The 19,639-nt window shown below is 36.4% G+C and overlaps 1 non-coding gene across 1 annotated transcript; it reads right to left on the minus strand.

Moving 5' to 3' along the window:
* Positions 1 to 11,256: 11,256 nt before the first annotated feature.
* Positions 11,257 to 11,363, minus strand: LOC112536845. Its single transcript, XR_003080781.1, has one exon. It is a non-coding gene; the product is annotated as a small nucleolar RNA R71 (small nucleolar RNA).
* Positions 11,364 to 19,639: the final 8,276 nt, after the last annotated feature.

Genomic DNA, 19,639 nt, shown 5'->3' on the forward strand with positions numbered 1-19,639 from the left:
TCCAAAACACCACAATCCAAACAATTTAATTTGATTTATTTTTAAACTACCCAACACAAGCAATTAATAGCCACAATAACTTTCTAATATTATAACAAAATTTTCAGAGTCTAAAATAAAATTATACCGAGTTAAAAATTGAAATATTTCACGCGTCCGGAAAACACTGGGGTCCGGAAGCCGGTCCTGCCAACAGTGTCGGAATTCGAATCCGGGCGCTCGCGGCCTCAAGTTGCAAGGAGTCCAGAAGTACAAGAGTTTTGGCCGGAAAGTGGCCGGAAGGCGGCGGATCGGGGCCGGAAAGTTGCTGCTCACGCGACACTTCCCATGGCTGCCGGCAAGGATTTTCCGACGAAGGAGGGTGGCTTCCGGGGTTTTCGGGGGTGGGGAGTCCGATCCCGGCGTCTGATCGCCGAAAATAAGTCGGCAAGAGGCCACAGCAAGACACGCTCCCACCGGCCAGCGTCGGAGGGGAGAGGAAAGACGCATGGCGATAAGGCATAGCGGCTTTCATGACGGAAAAGTGAGGCAACGGTGGCTGCCGGAGGGAGAAGGAAAAAGAGGAGAAGGAGAGGGGAAGGGGAGGGAAAAGAGAGAGGGGGAGGAGAAAAATGATTTTTGTATATATAAATATTTAGTAAGGGTGTTACAATTAAGGGATAAGGCAAAGAAGTGGTTAAAGTCGTTTCTAGCTGGAACATTTACAAGTTGAAATCAATTCGCTAAAAAACTTTTAAAGATATACTTTCCACCTTCTAAAATGGCCAAGTTGAAGAATGATATAGCAGGGTTTCTTCAGCATGAGAATGAAACTTTATATGATTGCTGAAGAAGGTTCAAGGATTTGTTAAGGAGCTGTACACATCATGGTCTACCACTATGGCTGAAAATTCAGAAATTCTTTAATGGATTGAAAGGCTATGAGTAAGAAGATGGATGCTTTGACTATGTCTTCATCTAGAAGGCAGGCGCAAGTTATGACTTGTGATTGTTATGGAGGTGGTCATCAAAGTCAAGATTGTTAAAATGGCGATACTTTTGCTAAGTTGAGCAGGTAGATTATGTGGATAATGCTTCGGGGCAACAGAACAACCCCTACAGTAATACTTATAATTCGGGGTGGAGAAATCATCCAAAATTCTCTTGGGAGATCAGTAGAGACCTCCACCATTAGGATTCCAACAGTAGAACTAGCAACAAGCTGCTCATATAAGGAGTAATTTAGAAGAGATAATGGAGAATTTCATCTCAGCTTCTAAACTGAGGTTTCAATCTATAGAAACTGCTCTTGGGAACCAACAAGCTTCGATTCACAATTTAGAGAATCAGTAATGTAGATTGCAAAACTCTTAAGTAAAAAGCCCTAAGGAAGCTTGCCTAGCAATACAGAGGCAAATCCTAGAGAGCAACATAAGGCCATTACCTTGAGAACTGGAAAATAACTAGGAACTGAAGTGAAGCAAGTAGAAAAGCAATTTGATACAGTTAAAGAGATAGTTGAAGAAGAGAAGTGTAAAGGCTAAAGTAGAAGAAAAAGTAGAAGCAACACCAAAGCCTACCCCTTTTATGAAGGGGAGTATAAACCAAGGGTGCCTTATCGAGCCCGTCTTTAGAAAGATAAATTGGATACACATTTGGTAAGTTTCTTAAATTTTTTAACCAATTTCATATTAACATAACTTTTGTAGAAGCTTTATCATAGATGCCCAAGTATGCTAAGTTCTTAAAGGACCTTGAGAAAGTGTCAATGGTGCGACTACTGGAGAAGAGCTTGGAAATTATTCAAAGGCGATTAGTAAAGAAATTGAAAGACCTAGGAAGTTTTACTTGCTTTATTTGTAATTTGATTGTTAACAGTGCATTGGCTGATTTAAGGGCTAGCATTAATGTTATGCGTTATAATTTGTTTAAGAAACTGGGATTGGGAGAACCTAAACCAACACTCATAAGTATTTAGCTAGCTAATAAATCTGTTGTATACTCTAGGGGTATTAATGAAAATATGTTGATAAAAGTTCAAGAGTTTATTTTTCCTATGGATTTTGTGATCATGGATATGGATAAGGATATTGATGTTTCCCTTATCCTAGGTAGACCCTTTCTTACTATAGCTAGAGCCGTTATTGATGTTCATGGCGGTAAGTTCATTCTTAGGATAGGGGATGAATAAGTGATTTTCAAACCTCCAATGACATGAGATACACACTTGCACTTGATGATATAAATTTTTGTGATAGCATGATAGATCATGAAACTGTCAATTTTATTTTATCTGTTGTTGCTAAAGATCTTCTTGAGTTGTGTCTTGTGCAGGAAAAGGAAAAATTGGGAACATCAAAAGCTATTAAGTAGTTAGCCTATCTAAAGGTTGGAAAAATAATGAAAAAGCAGTCACTTGAAGCTAATTGAGAGGTCCAAAGAAGAAAGAATAAGGCCTCCTATTAAAGACCGACCAACTTTAGAGCTTAAGTGCCTCCCATCTCATTTAGAATATGCATTTTTGGTAGAGATAATTAAGGTCCTTGATGTGGGTTGATAAAGATAGTGGCATGGAGGGTTAAGCCTTCATTATTTCTATTTCTCAAACTTTTTTATTTTATTTGGTTTTATTTTATGTTTTTCTTTAATTTTTGATTATTGTATTTTAGTAGGGTACTTATTTTATGTTTTATGTTTTTATGTTTTCTTTTTAATTTTTGGATGACTGTAATATGCTTTTACCTTTATCTATATTTCTTTTAGCTTTTCGATAATGGATTTTGGACTCAGAAAATATGGGAAGTCATTCAGTTCAATGAAGTCTGTTCCTCCTTTTTTTTATTATATGTTATGTGCCAAACACATTGGGGACAATGTGTCGATTAAGTGTGGGGAAAGGGTTTTTATTGTCTTTTGCTTATTTGTGATTGATTTCCTATAAGTATATTGAGTTTAATCAATTACTTGTTATGATTTTCTCTCTCTCTCGAATTTATAGGTTCAAAATAATGAATTTGGTTAATTATTTATTGACTTGTGATTTAGTTGAATTAGCTATAACTTGTGAATCGAACTTGATATCCACGCTAGGGTTTTTGATTAATAGTTATTGCATATATTTTTATATCTTGAAGCTTTAGTTATGCTTATGAATATTAGATTTTTCCGATTTCTCTTGATTTGATTGAGTAAATACATCTAATACCCCTATGTATTATCTTATTCTTTTATGATGTCTAAAATATATGAAAGTAAAGTAAAAATATATACAATTTATTGAGAGGTTTTTTGCTCTATTCCGCTATTCTCAAAAGGGTCCAAAATGAAAAGAAATTAATTAAAGGAAACCCGATAATATGAGTAGTTGTTTGGATTTATGACTCTAGTTTAGTAACTAGAGTTGGCATCACCAATGTCTACATTTGCGTCAAAAGGCTAGAATGATAATATTGAATATGCTTAAATCTCTAAAAAAAGACATGTGTAATTGTGCATCATGAGAATTTATTTTATGCTTAGGGGAAAAAACTTTATTTCTATCTTCTTTGAAGTTTTGAGTTGTTTAGAAGGAATGCTCATTCCCCTAACTTTAGATGTCAAGTCTTTGATTTTCTTTGCTTCCTATTATGAGATTGCCTTAGTTTTGGTATTTTGTTTGAGGACCAATTTTTGGCTAATGATTCTAGGCTACGGTGATATGAATGATTAACCTTTAAATTATTTGATATCTATTTATTAAAGAGAGTTTTTCATTTCCTTGTCTTTGATTTTATTCAGTTTGCTTGAAAACAAGCAGTTGCTCAACTGTAGGGAAATTTGATAGGTGTTAAAAGCACTTACTATTGAGTTTTTTTATTATCGATTTTACCCTTAATTGAGTTTGATTTGTTTGTTCAAGCTTGACTTTCAGTTCCTTTAGGCATTTTCAAGATAATACATGTCAAGGAATTGAACAAAATTAAGAAGCATGAGAATCGAGTAAAGAAAAGACATATTTATCCAAGTTTAGTCTTACACAGGGAGCGCACCACTATATGGTTTCCCATGTGAGTTGCTAAAAGTGGCTGAATATAAGATGCCTCCGTACGGGAATCTTACACCATCATGTGCCTTCTTGTGTCCATTGCCAGAAAGGGACCAAAGCTAAAGTACTCCACATAGGGAGCTTACACTACCCTATGGCCCTTGTGTCGATTTTTTTTTACTATTTAAGGGTATTTGAGTTTTAGTTTTAGGGATTTTAACTTTTACATTAATTTTAGAGAGAGCAAGCTTTAGCAATCTAAAGTCTCTCAATTTTTAGGATTTTGTTCAAGGTTTTTCAAGGATGAACATCAATTTCCTTCTTTGTTTTCAAGAATTGAAGATTCAATATTGAGGATTTCCCTTACTTTTTCATCTATGAATAGTTTTCAATTTTCTTTTCCTATTTCTTCTTTCTTTATTACAATGTGTATAGCTAATCTCTATACTGTTTGGATGTTGATGAACCCTAACTTGTTTTACATGAATTGATTCAAGTTTTATGCAATTAGATATTTTTCTTGAGTTGTCTTATTCCTTTAATTGCTTTATTATCTATATCAATGATTAGTTGATATATTAATTGGGTATTATTTTCATAAACTGATTAGATAACTTTTTATGAATTGATCATTCTTAGGGATTGAGAATTGATTAGAATATTAGAGATGGATCTACAAGATTCTTTGGTTTAATAGGTCCTTAATCTTAATGCATGACCTAAGTGAGTGGGTTTGAGAAGAGATACCTTTCCCTCCTCTTAAGAATTAAGGGTTTAATCACTTGAGAAAAGGTTTTACCTAATTTTGTGGAATGCTAATTTATCTTTTGGATTTGATTTAATTATTATTTATTTCATAGATTATTTAATTTGTTAGGGGGATTCAACACCTAAATAGACTCTTTCTTGATAAATCTTGTTAATCCTTTTTATTATTACTTTTAATTTAGTTTACTATTTATTTATAACAAATTAACAATATTTTATTTGCTAAACATTAGTTAAAGTTTAAAAATAGTATTCATAATTAAGTTCTTAGTGGAATGATACTCGAACTTATTCACTTTATTACTTGATAAGATCGATGCACTTTACCATATGCGGATAGCGCGAATCAGTTATAAAGCACAAAAACTGCCAAAAAAGGACAAAATCCAAAATTAGGTCAAATTTGAGGGAAAAGTTGATTGGCCTAGGTCACAGAGTCGATCTTCTCAGTGTTAAGCTGATCGGCTTAGCACTGAGCTAGTCGGCTCTAGGGCTTGGTTTTGATCAATTTCGCCTGATTCTTCGATTCCCTTCACACAGAAGCCGATTTAACATGCATAAAAGGCAAAAATATTAATTAATACATGTAACTAAATGAAAGAAAAGCATAAAATCTAACTAAATAAAATCAAAACATATAAAAATAAGAGAAATAACTATTGATAAAGAGACAAAAAGTTTAAATGGTAGATTCTAATCCTAATAATATATACCTAAGACTTAGTTTAATTACATAATTTTCTAAAAAGAAGACATAAATCTAACATATAACCCTAATCATTCAAATTATTGGATTCAAAATCCTAAAAAAAATGTTATCAGATTCCAACCCAGCAAGATCACATAATTAGATTCCTAAAACCCAGCTTATATAATCATGGCAGAAACATGTTAATTTATTGATAACCCTAGATCTAGAAATAAATCACATAGATGATAAATAAAAAGCTAATCATGTTTCTTGGACTATAAAAAATCTAAAGAAAGTAAAGGATGCTACTGATACAGGATTTTGGAATCCTTAGGTTGTCACCATATGATCCTCAGGTCTTTAGAGATGATGAGTAGGTAGAATCAAAGATTAGATATAAATCTACCCTTTTTAGGGTTTGATTTAGTATTTGATGGATGAAAAAAGTTACTGTTGTTCTAAAGAAAAGTTTCATAGAATGAGATTCTTTCTTCAATAGACTTTTCTCTCGATTGCCTTTGCGATTATAAGATTTTGTAAAACTTGATGCTATTAACCCTAGACCTAGGATTTAATGATATATTAATAAAATTAGGTTTTAGAAAACCCTAGATAGATTAGATAATATCGATAACTTAAAATAAATCTTGGATTTATTGCACATTTTGTTTAACAAATATCCAATAAAGTCTTTTAAGATTTGAATAATTATAAATAATTTTTTTCTAGATGGAAATGTTGAGCATTTTAAATCAATAATAACTGAAAATAACATCAAAAATCCGATTAGAGCCAATCAGCTTTGAGTAGAACCAACCGACTCAAACATAGCTGATAGACTCTATGTTAAGCCGATTGGCTCTATGTACAGTCGACTAGCTTAGCAGCCGAAAACCTTTGGAATTTAGTCCCTAAACTCTTGAAAACTGCCAATCACCCTTCAAACTTAATTTTCCTATCAATTGGGTCCAAATTGATCACAGACCTAGTTGGGATTTGCCTATCCTCAACCTCCCGAGACTCGAGAAAGGCAGTAACTTTCATCATCAGCATTTTTGTAATTCTCTCGATATCTAGATTTGAAAAATGGGTGCTGACAGCTGCCCCAAATTTGTCAAAATTTATAAGCACACATGTGTTTAAATAAATTCAAATAAATCATAAATATCAAGGATACAACATAAGGATATAATAAATACGTTGTAGAAGCCACGTGTCATAAGCTCAAGCTGATATAGAAATTTTGGACTTTGATGTAGGTGTTGGGAGTTGATATTAAGACATAAGGAAAGGCGCAACAAAAAAAATTTAAAATTTTTCTCAATTCCCTCCAAGGATCTCATTGATTAAGATAGACATAACATACAAAACAAGCAAAAGCTGGAGAAGCCTTATAAAAGGAGTTTGCAACCAATCTAAGGAGTACTTCTTGCTTTTTTGATTCTTGATTCTTCAAGGTTGATTAATGCACTTTAAAGCTACTTAAGTGACCAACCTCTTTTGATGATCCACCCAAGCTTCTAAGCAAAGATTTGACCAAACCACTTTTAGGAGATTGAGAAGAGATGTTGGAGATTGAATGTTAGTTCCAAGCAAGGGGGATAATTCAATTATCTTATTGATTGATTCACCTAGGGTATGTACTCAAAGAAAAAAAAAATTTCTTAGCTGTGCAACCATCCTTCAACCTTCACCTTTACTGCCTCATATGAATTTGTTTCTATATATATGATCTTTAATTAAAGTCCTTAAAGGTTTAGGATTTCTACAAAATCCTAACTTATTTTAAGTTGGGCTTTATTATCCTAAATGGACTTTAATTAATATAAGAAATAATCCATGGATAATAGCCCATCATAGGTCCATTATACAAGGCCCATTAGCTCTTAATTAATTAACCTTTAATTAGGCCTAATATATATGATCTTAAGCCCAATACTAGCCTCATTTTATTCCTCATTTAAAGCTTATTTATGTGTGACCCAAAAGATTCCTAATATGTTGCAACTGAATATGAATTATGAATTAAACTCTTTTAATTCAATATTAATTCTCTAATGTAACTTAATCAATATTCATATATCAAAACTGGCATCTAGCAATGCATCATGACCACCCAAATGTGTAAGAATGATGAAAGTGATTTAATCAACCTTTGCAGAACAATCTTACAATGTAATTCAATCCTTTCATTGTACTTCTATCCCAATTTATTCATAGACATGGATGCAAGTGTTAACTCTATAATTGAATCAATCATATTTATTCTTGATAATTGCATAAACATCTTGAATGAGATCTATGAAATACTTTTCATAATCATCATTCATACAACCTTGGCCAAGCATTTCCATGTTAAAGCATATCAAGAATCATCAAGATAAAGTCTCATGACATATTACCTTGGGCAATGAATTATTTATTGATAACTTATTTCTTCATATGACTGTTACTATACCCAATGACTATCATTGAGCGCTCCATGGATAGGAGAACATAAGATAGCAACAAAGTATAGTAATCCTCATATAAGATAATATAAGGTTATCTCAAGTTTAAAGATCAAGTCTTACATGATTGTCACAAGAGTATTATCCACATATACTTGGTGTAAATTCCTAATGGACTATTCAATAGGGTCGTGTTCAATGAACTTGTTCTTGTAACAAGCACCCATATGCTTATCTTGAAATCCCTATTCCTCAACCTTATGAGAAAGATTGCTTACTTCATAAGTAAATGATAACACATTATGGTAGTCTCAAGAGTTTAATCAATATCCAACGATCAATATCTAATTCTTGATCAAACATCGACTATGAATAAATTTTAGGAACATATGTAATGAGAACCTCATCATTATAAACGCACTTTATAATTTCTCTTACATTTGCGTTTACATTCCATGGTGTTCATCTCTAACGATTTTGATTATTTCTTAATAATACCCGACTACTCGTATTATTAGAGTTGAACAATGCTTTTGATATAATTGTATGTCATCAATTGTGATGTATAAATTAATATAGATCATTCCACAACTCCTTGTCTTTAGGGCATACTCTAACAGTAAGGACCATGCCCCGCTTGATTAAGTTGAGGGCTACGCCTACTTAACTGAAGGGTTGGTCTGATTCGATTTGAGCACCACGTTTGCTTTGATTTTGAGGACTACACATGCTTTGACTTTGAGGACTATGCCTACTTTGATTTTTAAGACTACGCCTTCTTTGACGTTGAGGACTATGCCTGCTTTGATTTTTTAGGACTATACCTTTCGGATGTTGAATTTTGACTTTAAGTTGAAAAATTCCACTTCGGGATGTAACTAAATTGATTAATATCGTCTAGGGACTGCATTAATAATTTGCCCATCTGAGGACTAAAATGTCATTTTGAGAGGCCAGGGACCAAAATGGCACTTTTGCCTTCTTTATGACATATACATATATATATATATATATATATATATATATATTCTTGTCCATTCTTTATTTATTTCTATCCAAGATAGGCTAAAGCTTTACTTTGTCCTGAATAAAAATGGAAGAATATGGCATTCATGCACCAAGACACTAATATCACCTCGATGCAACGTGATAAATAAGGTACGAACTTCATAACCTCTCACTATTATTTGCTTTGATTAGTGATATGCATTATGTTACATATATTTATATGCCCAATTACTTGTATTTTTGTGCATATTTATCTTATTTTATGCCAGAATCACCTGTGTTTTGGTTCCTTTCATGTTTCAGGTGATCATTAATGAACATTATCAGTGTTTGAGGGCGATACATGCAAAAATAGACTAGAATTCATCAAAATTGGACAATGGCTCGCATTTCAAGGTTGAGCACGATCTAGACTCTAGCCGTGCTAAACCATTGGCCTTTGATCTTCAAATATGGCTTTTTGGCATGATTTCCGAGGCCACCACGGTCTCCAGCACGGCTTGTGGTGGCTCAGCACCAGTGAGGGCATGGTTAGGGAGCAAGGGGTTGATTTTGGACTCGGAGGTTGAGCACAACCTGGACTCGGCTCGTGCTGACCAGCACGGGCTTGACCACGGCTGTGTTGAATTAATTATATAGGTTATTTCACTTTCTTTTGAGGGGTTCAGCATTTTTGACCTTAGATCTCATATACGCACGCGATCCATCTCTCTCCAAACTTCGACACTCGACTTTGGGAGACCATTTCACACATTGAAGGATAGATTTCAGTGGTTCAAGCGTCACATTGAAGATCAAGAGTGGATTTTGAGGCATTCACGATGCAATTCGAGGTTCATTATTCAGATTTGAAGAAGAAGGGTGTACATGTTTCTAATTTTCTCTTTTGCATTTGTTCTTTATTTTATTTTATTCATTAGCATGAGTAGCTAGAGCTGCTGAACCCATTGGGGTTCCTTTGTTTGTTGGATTGTAATTCATGTTTATGAGATTTTAATTCTTAATTTCAGTATTAATAAGTTATCGCATTATTCATGAGACATTGTGAATTGTGTTCTTTATATTGCTTTTTGTAATTGAGAAATTCATTTAGTAATTGGAATTTTGAATAGCAAGAACTGGTTAATAATCACTTAGAGATAAGGGTAATTAACTAGCCGGATTAAGAACTAACAACTCTTAATAGTAGTGGATTGATCTTAAGGCTAATCTAAAATCAATCATTAGGAAGAGATTCCATCATTTAGATTCTTAGGGTTAGGAATTTGGTGTTCCTGAGACGAAACTCGAATTCAATTTAGAATCCGCTCACGGGTAATCATAATTGGTAATCAATCTAATTTCCACCTTTGTTAAAATCCAACTAGCTTAGGTCCCCCTTGGGTTTGCTTTCTTTCCTCGATTGTTTCATTAAACCTTTGCAGATTGCTTGGCATTTACTTAATCATTTAGCTTGCACCTAGTCATAGATTAGTAACTTCTTCATTATTAGTTAAGGTTAGATAATATAAGATGCTGGAGTAGTTCTAGGCTCACCCTTTCCTGAGAATACGACCTTGATACTCGCCATTAGTGCTAGTCTGCATTGATAGGTTCACTGCCTTAGACTACAGCTGCATAAACAACTCATCAAGTTTGGCGCCGTTGTCGGGGACTCTTTGTGTGAACTAGAGTGAATTTGTGTTTATGTTACTTTAGCCATTTTTGTTTTATGTCTTTTAATTCTTTTGATTCTTTATTATTTTATTCATTTTTGTGTTCTTTGGTTGCTGCCTCTTAATTTCAGGTAGTTTATGACCAAGAACTCTAATCCTGCTCCTGTAGACCCTCTTGCAGAACTAGAGCGATCCCTCCGTCTTTTAAGGAAGCGTATGCAAGAAGAAGAGGAGGCACGAATAGAGATTGAAGCCCCTGTGAATAGACCAGTAGAGATGGGAGACAACAACAACAACCGGCCTGCGGATGAAAACAAGACAATGTACGAGTTTGCTAGACCTTCTCTTGCAGGGACACAGACGAGTATAGTACGACCACCTGTGGCAGCCAATAACTTTGAGATAAAGTCGAACGTGATACAAATGGTCCAAAATAGCGTACAATTTGGGGGACTGCCGAGTGAGGACCCAAACGCTAACATAGCCAATTTTTTGAAGATCAATGATACCTTTAAGATAAATAAAACGACTGATGATGCCATTCAGTTGAGGCTGTTTCCATTTTCTTTAAGGGACCGAGTGAAGAGATGGTTGCAGTCACTCCCAGCCAACACTATTACGACATGCAGTTCTTTGGCTGAGAAGTTCTTATATAAGTACTTTCCTCCTGCTAAAATTGCTAAATTAAGAAATGACATATCTTCATTTGTGCAGTTCGATGACGAAAGCATGTATGATGCCTGGAAGAGATACAAGGACTTGCTTCGATGTTTCTCGCACCATAGATTACCAGTATGGATGCAAGTTTAGACTTTCTATAGCGGTTTAAACCTTGCTCCTAGGCATATGGTAGATGCTACCATAAACAGTAAGACACTGGAGCAGGCGCAAAATCTGATAGAGGAGATGGCGATGAACAACTACCGGTGGCAATCCTCTAAGAGTAGGCCATTTAAGTAGGGAGTGGTCAACCAGTCAGATTCTATAGCAGCCTTGGCAGCTCAGGTGGAGCTCTTGGCTAAGAAAATATACCAGCTCTAGATGTCAGTTCATGCAGCACAGATTGGCTGCGAGTTCTATGGTGGCCCGCACTACAGTGCAAACTGTAATGCAGGAAGTATGTTTTCTTTACCTTCCACTTTTTTTCCTTCTCCATCCTCTTTTGTTTTTGCTGACCTTGAACAAGTAGACTATATGGGTAATGCACCTAGACAGCAGAACAATCTCTACAGCAACACATACAACCCAAGTTGGCACAATCATCCCAACTTCGGTTGGAGGAATAATAACCCCCAGGGACCATCGATTGGGTTATTTAGCAAAATTTTTTAATACTTTCTAAACACTTTCTTAGGTAAGTAGAATTAGGTTAGAAAGAGATTAAGTTTGTACAATTGTAATGGTTTGAGTGTTAGCCATAGAAAAATAATTAGGTTTGACTTTTAGCCATGGAAACCCTCGTAAAAAGTTTGAGTATGCACTTGGAAATACTTGAATTTGATCTTGCACCCATGAAAGGATCATTGGTAGTGAAACTCTCAAGTGAAGCTTGAGGAGTGGATGTAGGCAAGGAGTTGGTCGAACCACTATAAATTATTAAGTTTAATTTTCTTTTCCCTAAGCTCTTATATTTACTTGTGTTTATCCTATTGTTTGCATTCTCATATTGGATTGCTTAATTGCTTTGATCAATTACTTCCGCTAATATTAGTTTTAATACTCAAGTCTTTTAAAGCAAAAGTTTTTAATTGAAATTAATTTTTATAAACAACCAATTCACCTCACTCTCTTGGTTGCCATAAGGTATTTCAATGTCATTACTCTCTCTAAATTTTATGTTATAATACAAAACTCTCCTAATTATAATTAGGGTGATAGAAAAGCCCCTATAGTCAATCTCTGTTTAAATAGTTATCAGAATGCTGGCATGGGATGTCTTTTTTTTTAACTGACTGACATGGCATGTCCATGTCCATAAAAAAGAAAAAAATTGCCACATTAATTCTTAATTCACACGCATGGTCCCATCTCACCTGTCTCTCTCTTATATCTCGAGATAAATGAAAAACGAAACTAAGAAAAATAAAAACAAAAAATAAAAAAAGAAACAAATCAAAGAAAGAACATAAATTGAAAATAAACCAGAATGAAAGAAAAACCAACAAACTAAAAGCTCCTTGTCACGACCCACTTTGGGGGCCCGTGACCGGCACTAGGGAATGGGTAGGCTTAAGGCCACCGAAACCCGTAGTAAGCCTTACCAACCCGCAAATCCATATATACAATTAACCAAATATAAAGTAGTCATAATTGTCTTGCATAATACATCATCATACTACCAACAGGAGTCAGAATAGTTATATAAATTTTAAAATTTCCTACTGCGGATTCTCTAGAGTAAAAATGACAAGTATATAAGTACAAGTTAATTACAAAAGTCCGAAGAAGAAGAAGTCGGACTGTCGAATGTGCGATGGCGAAGGTCTTTAACTATCACCTGAAAAATTACAACCGAGATCGGCCACTTTTAGAGTGAGATAAAATCAAATAATCTAGAGACTATTGCAGTCTTCACAGGAAATATTAATTATTCGAATCCATATATCAAACCCTGAACATAAACAGAAATCATGATGTCATCATACCATAATGAAATAAATAAGTAAATAAATAAATAAATAAAAATATCTTTGTTTCTTTTCTATTCGGGACGAGTGGCTCGGTAGAACCCTAAACCCCAATTCTAGTAGCCTTTCGGCTCTCTTAATCCAACAGTCTCCGGGCGCCCAGAGCAAGCTCGATCGGGGTCCTTACCTCCGACTGAACACTTGAATTCCAAATAAGCCGGCTACCAGAGAGCATTGCTCGATCGGGGACCTTAACTCCGGCATCAATCAACTCCCAGAGCAAGCTCAATCAAGGCATAAATTCATAATAACCTTATATCCACGATCATTCTGCAAGACGGGTCTTGATCCGATGTAACCCATCAAAGGCATGTTCTACAAGCCACATTTCTCAATTCGCAATCATCACATATAATAAATATTATTATCTGATGAACTCAACCAACACATATCGAAATAAAGATTAAAGATTTAAGGTAAAACAACGTGAAATTTGTGAGGGAAAAATAATAACGTTTATCTTATTATAACATACTAATAATAATATTTATATTATTTCAAATATTAATAATCAAGTGAAATCATTTATTTTGCGATACTAATAATCATATTATGCATGAACTTTCAAAATAGCATATTAAATCAGACTTAGCAATAGTGCAATGATTAAATGACTTTAACTCACTGATCTAACGCGTTCGCACCGCTCCTACGCCTCTCGGGTGGAGTCAAGGGAAGGCTGAATTATCTAATAACAAAAGACATACAATTAATAGACATTCGAAAATTTTTCCTAAACTTAGACCCTAAGGTCGACTGCCTAGAATTAAATTGGACTCGAGGATTCTGCCGAAAATTTGACAGAACCTCCCCTAAATTACGGATATTTACCCCCGTAAAATGGGTCCAGGACCTGCCAAAACATATCGTATATGCCGGAATTTAATAACAGGAGCCGGGCCACAAGAATCGCACTAATATTTTCCGACTCCAAAACACCACAACCCAAACAATTTAATTTGATTTATTTTTAAACTACCCGTACAAGCAATTAATAGCCACAATAACTTTTTAATATTATAACAAAATTTTCGGAGTCTAATAAAATTATACCGAGTTAAAAATTAAAATATTCCGTGCGTCCAAAACACCGGGGTCCCGGCCGCCAGCGAATTCAAATCCGGGCGCCAAGCCTGTTGCGGGAGTCCTAAGTACAAGAGTTTTGGCCGGAAGTGGCCGGGCGGCGGATCGGGGTCGGAAAGTCAGCTCACGCGACACTTTCTAAGGGGTCACGGCAAGGATTTTCCGACGGAGGAGGGTTGCTTCCGGGGTTTTTGGGGGTGAGGAACTCGTTTCCGATGTCAGATCACGAAAACACGCAAGAAGAGGCAAGGCACTGTTCTTCGACAACGCTACCGGCGACGGAAGGAGGAAGGGCACTGCAAGCAAGGGAAGAGTACGCCAATGGAAGAGAAGAAAATGGGGGGAAGGGGAGAGGAAGAGGGAGGAAGGAAAGAGAGAGAGGGAGGAGAAAAAGAGAGATTTTTTTTTATTTTTTTTTATTTTTTTTATTTTTTTTAATATATATATATATATAGAATTATTATTATTACAACTAAGGGTGTTACATTCTACCCCCCTTAGAAGAAAAATTCGACCTCGAATTTTAAACCATGGCCCACTTAGGATTGAAATAAATGAGGGTAGAGGCTTCTCATTTCCTGCTCGGTTTCCCAGGTACACTCTTCAGACAAATGATTCCGCCACAAAACTTTGACCATCGGAATAATTTTAGAGCGCAGCTGGCGAACTTGAGTATCCACGATCCTGACTGGCTGCTCCTCGTAAGTCAAATCTTCACCAACTTCCACATTTTGTGGTTGTAACACATGCGAAGGGTCTGAAATATACTTTCTTAACATCGATATGTGGAATACCGGATGCACGTGCGAGAAGTTCGGTGGCAAGTCTAGTTTGTATGCCACATCTCCAATTCTGCCGATAATCTCAAAGGGTCCCACATAACGAGGTGCCAATTTGCCCTTCTTGCTGAACCGCAACACACCACGCATAGGAGACACCTTCAAGAATACATATTCCCCAACACTGAATTCCACGTGCTTCCGCTTTGGATCCGCATAACTTTTCTGCCTACTAAAAGTCAAGCCTTCACCACTGCAATAACCGAATCTTTCCAAGTGATCAACCAATTCCGATCCTGCTAACTTCCGTTCACCAACTTCTTCCCAACATACGGGGGATCTACACTTAGACCATACAAGGCCTCGAAGGTGCCATTTTGATACTTGCATGATAAATTTGTTATTATACGCGAATTCGACTAGCGGTAGATACCAATCCCATTGACCACCAAAGTCTATCACGCACATCCAAGTATATCCTCTAAGGTCCGAATAGTCCTTTCCGATTGTCCGTCCGTCCGAGGGATGGAAGGCCGCATCAAGTCCAACTGGTACCAAGTTCCTCTTGTAACTTTTCCAAAACCTTGAAATAAATTACGGCCCCCACTATGGAAACCGGACGTGAAGACCGGCAATCCTTTCCAGATACACTCTTGCATACTTAGCTACAGAGTAGGTAGTCTTTACCGGAAGAAAATGCGCTGACTTAGTCAATCGATCCACAATTACCCAGATGGAGTCATAACCAGCAGAAGTCTTGGGTAAACCTGATACAAAATCCATAGTAATCCTTTCCCATTTCCACTCTGGTATAGGAAGCGGCTGCAGTAAACCAGATGGCTTCTGATGCTCTAATTTAACCTGCTGACACGTCATACATTTAGAGACAAACTCTGCTACATCTCTCTTCATCCCGCTCCACCAATAATTTCCTTTCAAATCATGGTACATCTTTGTGGAGCCCGGATGCACGCTGTAAGTTGTACAATGAGCTTCTTCTAAAATCTCCTTCTTGAGATTATCCACATCGGGAACACACAGCCTAGAGCCCATCATGAGGGTGCCATCATCATTTATAACAATGAGAGAGAGGGAGGAGAAAAAGAGATATTTTTTTTTATTTTTTTTTAATATATATATATATATATAGAATTATTATTATTACAACTAAGGGTGTTACACTCCTCTTATGGTTTCTCTAACTAATTCATTGTCTATAAAAATTAGAATGGAAACTTGACGAAGAAATATTGTCTATAATTCAAGGCCTGAAATCTAGAGGATTATCCAATTGCTCTTTTGTTGCTTGTAATACTAATAGCTTATAGGCATGGATTTTGCAATGGAAACCAAGTTCAGTTAATTGGACCTTCCACCCTATAAGAGCTCATAGCAATAGGTTAAAGAAGAACAAATCTACTGCATCATATCCCACTTTTTTGTTTGTTCCTTCTCGACCATTCTTTTAACCTTGTTGTTATCATATAAAATTCAAAAATTACAGTTACATAAAGCCCGATGATGAGAAGGATTAAATGGCTATAAATTGAAAGAAAGAAATGGAACTATGACCCCAAAACCCTAGGGAGATTGCTTTGGGGAGAAAAGAGAAAAAGAGACTCGCACGAGTCCATGGTGACCTTGCAGGTTCAATTTAAGCTCGCGCGGGTGAACCTAAGCACCATGCGGTTCATGACCTCGCGCATGTCCAATATGACCTTGCACATTTCCAAGTTGAGCTTGTGCAACTTCAGTAAGCCCTCGCGCAAGGAGAAATGTTTACTTAGGAGAATGACCCTCGAACCTATCCTCGCGTCTACTCATCTTGAGCTCACACATGTTAATGCTAAGCTCGCGTGAATACTCGCTTTAACCTTGCATGAGCTTAGTCTGGATAGAGGATAGCCCAGAGGTGACATGTCGACCATCCATTGGATGGATTCTTTGGTGGGAATTTTCCCTCCAATAAGCACTTATCCAAATCCATTATAAAATGTGGACTTATCCATTGAGTCAAGCGTTGGCTAATTAGTGGTTGAAAAAATTAATTATTATATGGATTGTAAAAGAAATACTTTTTTGAAAAAAGACAAGAGATAACTTTTTTTAGGGGCAATCAACCTAGTGCTTTGAGAAATCACACTTTCTTTTCATCGTTTTGAAAAAAGAAATCCTTCAATTTGTTCTTAATAACAAATCCCAAAGTTAGCCGCTTGAGGGCCAAAATCTATTCTTAATTTCATTTTTTCACATTCCTCTCATAATTATTGCATTTAACACAATCTGATTCCTATCTACTTACCACTTTTTTTTATTTTCATTCTTATTTGTTATATCTATTATTGCATATTTATTTTTTGCATATCCTTTTTCTTGTTATTTATTGATTTAATGTCTTAAATACGTTTTAGGTTGGTTGAACTTGTGCGAGTTGACCCTGTACTCGCATGAAGTCAGCCTCTTCCTCATAAACCCCTATCGTTTAAGTACAACATTTTGCATTTTAATTAAAATGGTGACGTTTAAGGCCACAGGGGCCTGAGCCACTAAGCTCGTAGGAGGTCAAGCAGCCCAAGGCCTTAACTCGATGTTGTTTAGCTCTAAATAATGTGTTTGGTGTCTTCTAAGCCTTGGAACCCTAAGCTCGCGTGAGATCACCCTCTGCTCATGCGAGTCTAGGTACCACTAGAACCCAAACAACAGTCTTTTGAGCAAAACGACATCATGCAGCTTGGAGCTTAGGTTTTGGAAACTGATCAGGTGACCTTGTGCTCGCACGAGTTCAGTCTCTCTCTTCCTAAAGACAAGGAGTAATGTCCAAACAACGTCGTGAGGCCTCCTGTGTCTTGAGAGGACTAACCTCGAGCGAGTTCCCCCTATAATCACGCAAGGTCAACCTGTTTGATGATAAAAGAAATAGAAAAAAAATTATTTATTTCTTCTTAATTATTATTTTATCCCCTTTAATTCTTTCCCTATTAAATGTTTAATTCATCATGTGTCTTTTAATTATTGCTATTTATTTCCTGTTAAACTATTAATCCGAGATGTAGAGTAGAGAGTTTCCAGAGGGCCATTCGTAAATGTAGATTCCCCCTAGTTAATCCTCGTTTTCCTTAATGCTATTCTGGTTCCATTTTCCTCCCTCCTCCTATGTATGTTTAAGTATTGCTTAAGGTATCACCTCACATGTAAATAATGGATCAAATTACACTTAGCAATTGTTTTGATCACCCCACGTGTAAAGATAATAAAATTGAAGCTACCAAAGTAAGCCACTGCGTCTCACATGTATTCATCTCAAATGCTAAGGCAGAAATAAATCTGACACTTAGATTAGGGTTAATAAAAATTGCAAATGGTGTGAACGCCATGGCATGCTAAAGTAAAACCTAAGGCACCAAAGTGCCTCCCAATTAGGACTAGTAAGGGCACCAATGTGCCTCCCATCTAAGACTAGTTTAGGTACCAAAGTACCTCTTCCTTAGGCTACTCTCTTGGTTTCTCATCTCTCATGCTAAAGAAGATAAAAAGGGCTGGTGAATAAAATGAATATAGGGTAAAGATTAGGCTAAAACAATGTTATTAGGATAGGCAAAGGCTCATCTGTTCTAGTGGAGGCTAGGCTTCACTGGCTAGGTGGATAAGGGTGCTTTTGTAAATCTTCCTTATCTGTACCTAACTTTCCGAACCTAGAATATATGATTTTAGGGAGGAAAAAACTTAGGCTCTCTATGAAGGGTACAAAGCTGTCATCCTCACTCTTGAAATTATCCCGATCTTATTGGGTGGCGACTCCTTCTCTGATTAGTCTTAAGGCCATTCGTAGTCCTATAGGGCCCTCAACTAAATAGCTCACTTCGAAATGGGCCTAGTACAGAGAGTGGACCTTAGAGAAGCAGTAATCATGCTCGCTCATAGTGGCAACTCCATTAGGGACTCAAGAAGTTGACTCTGAGAAGTGGATGAGTTTTTGCCTTTTCTAATACTTTTGACTTAGCGCTGCATTAAATTTGCATTAGAATTAAGGAAGGCTTAATATTCTCTGTGGCTCCGGTGTAAGGGATATCCATGTTCCACTCGAATAGGAGATGACTTACACTGATAATGATCACCACCCTTGGCCCGTACTAAAGAGGTTACAAACTTATCGTGCTGAGTAGTGAAAACACAATTCCCTATTGTAAGAGCCAACTTTTTCTATCGCTTTCCACTACTGGTCTGAGGTCTGCTTTTTTTACTAGGCTCATCTCAAAATGAGTCATTCGGTCGAGGGTCTTAAGGTATTACGTAATGGCCTTAAGATCATTTGGAGAAGGAGTTGCCACCCGATGAGATCAGGAAAATTCGGGCGTGAGGATGACGGCTTTGGACCCCTCGCCAAGAGCCTAAGTTTCTCCCTTCCTAAAATCAGAGATTCTATGTTTGGAAAGTTAGATACGAATAGGGAAGGTTTTCAAAAGCACCCCTATCTGCCTAAGCGATGAAGCCTAGCCTCCACTAGAGTAGACGAGC

Source organism: Ricinus communis, chromosome 3, assembly GCF_019578655.1.
Source record: "Ricinus communis isolate WT05 ecotype wild-type chromosome 3, ASM1957865v1, whole genome shotgun sequence".
Taxonomy (NCBI): domain Eukaryota; kingdom Viridiplantae; phylum Streptophyta; class Magnoliopsida; order Malpighiales; family Euphorbiaceae; genus Ricinus; species Ricinus communis.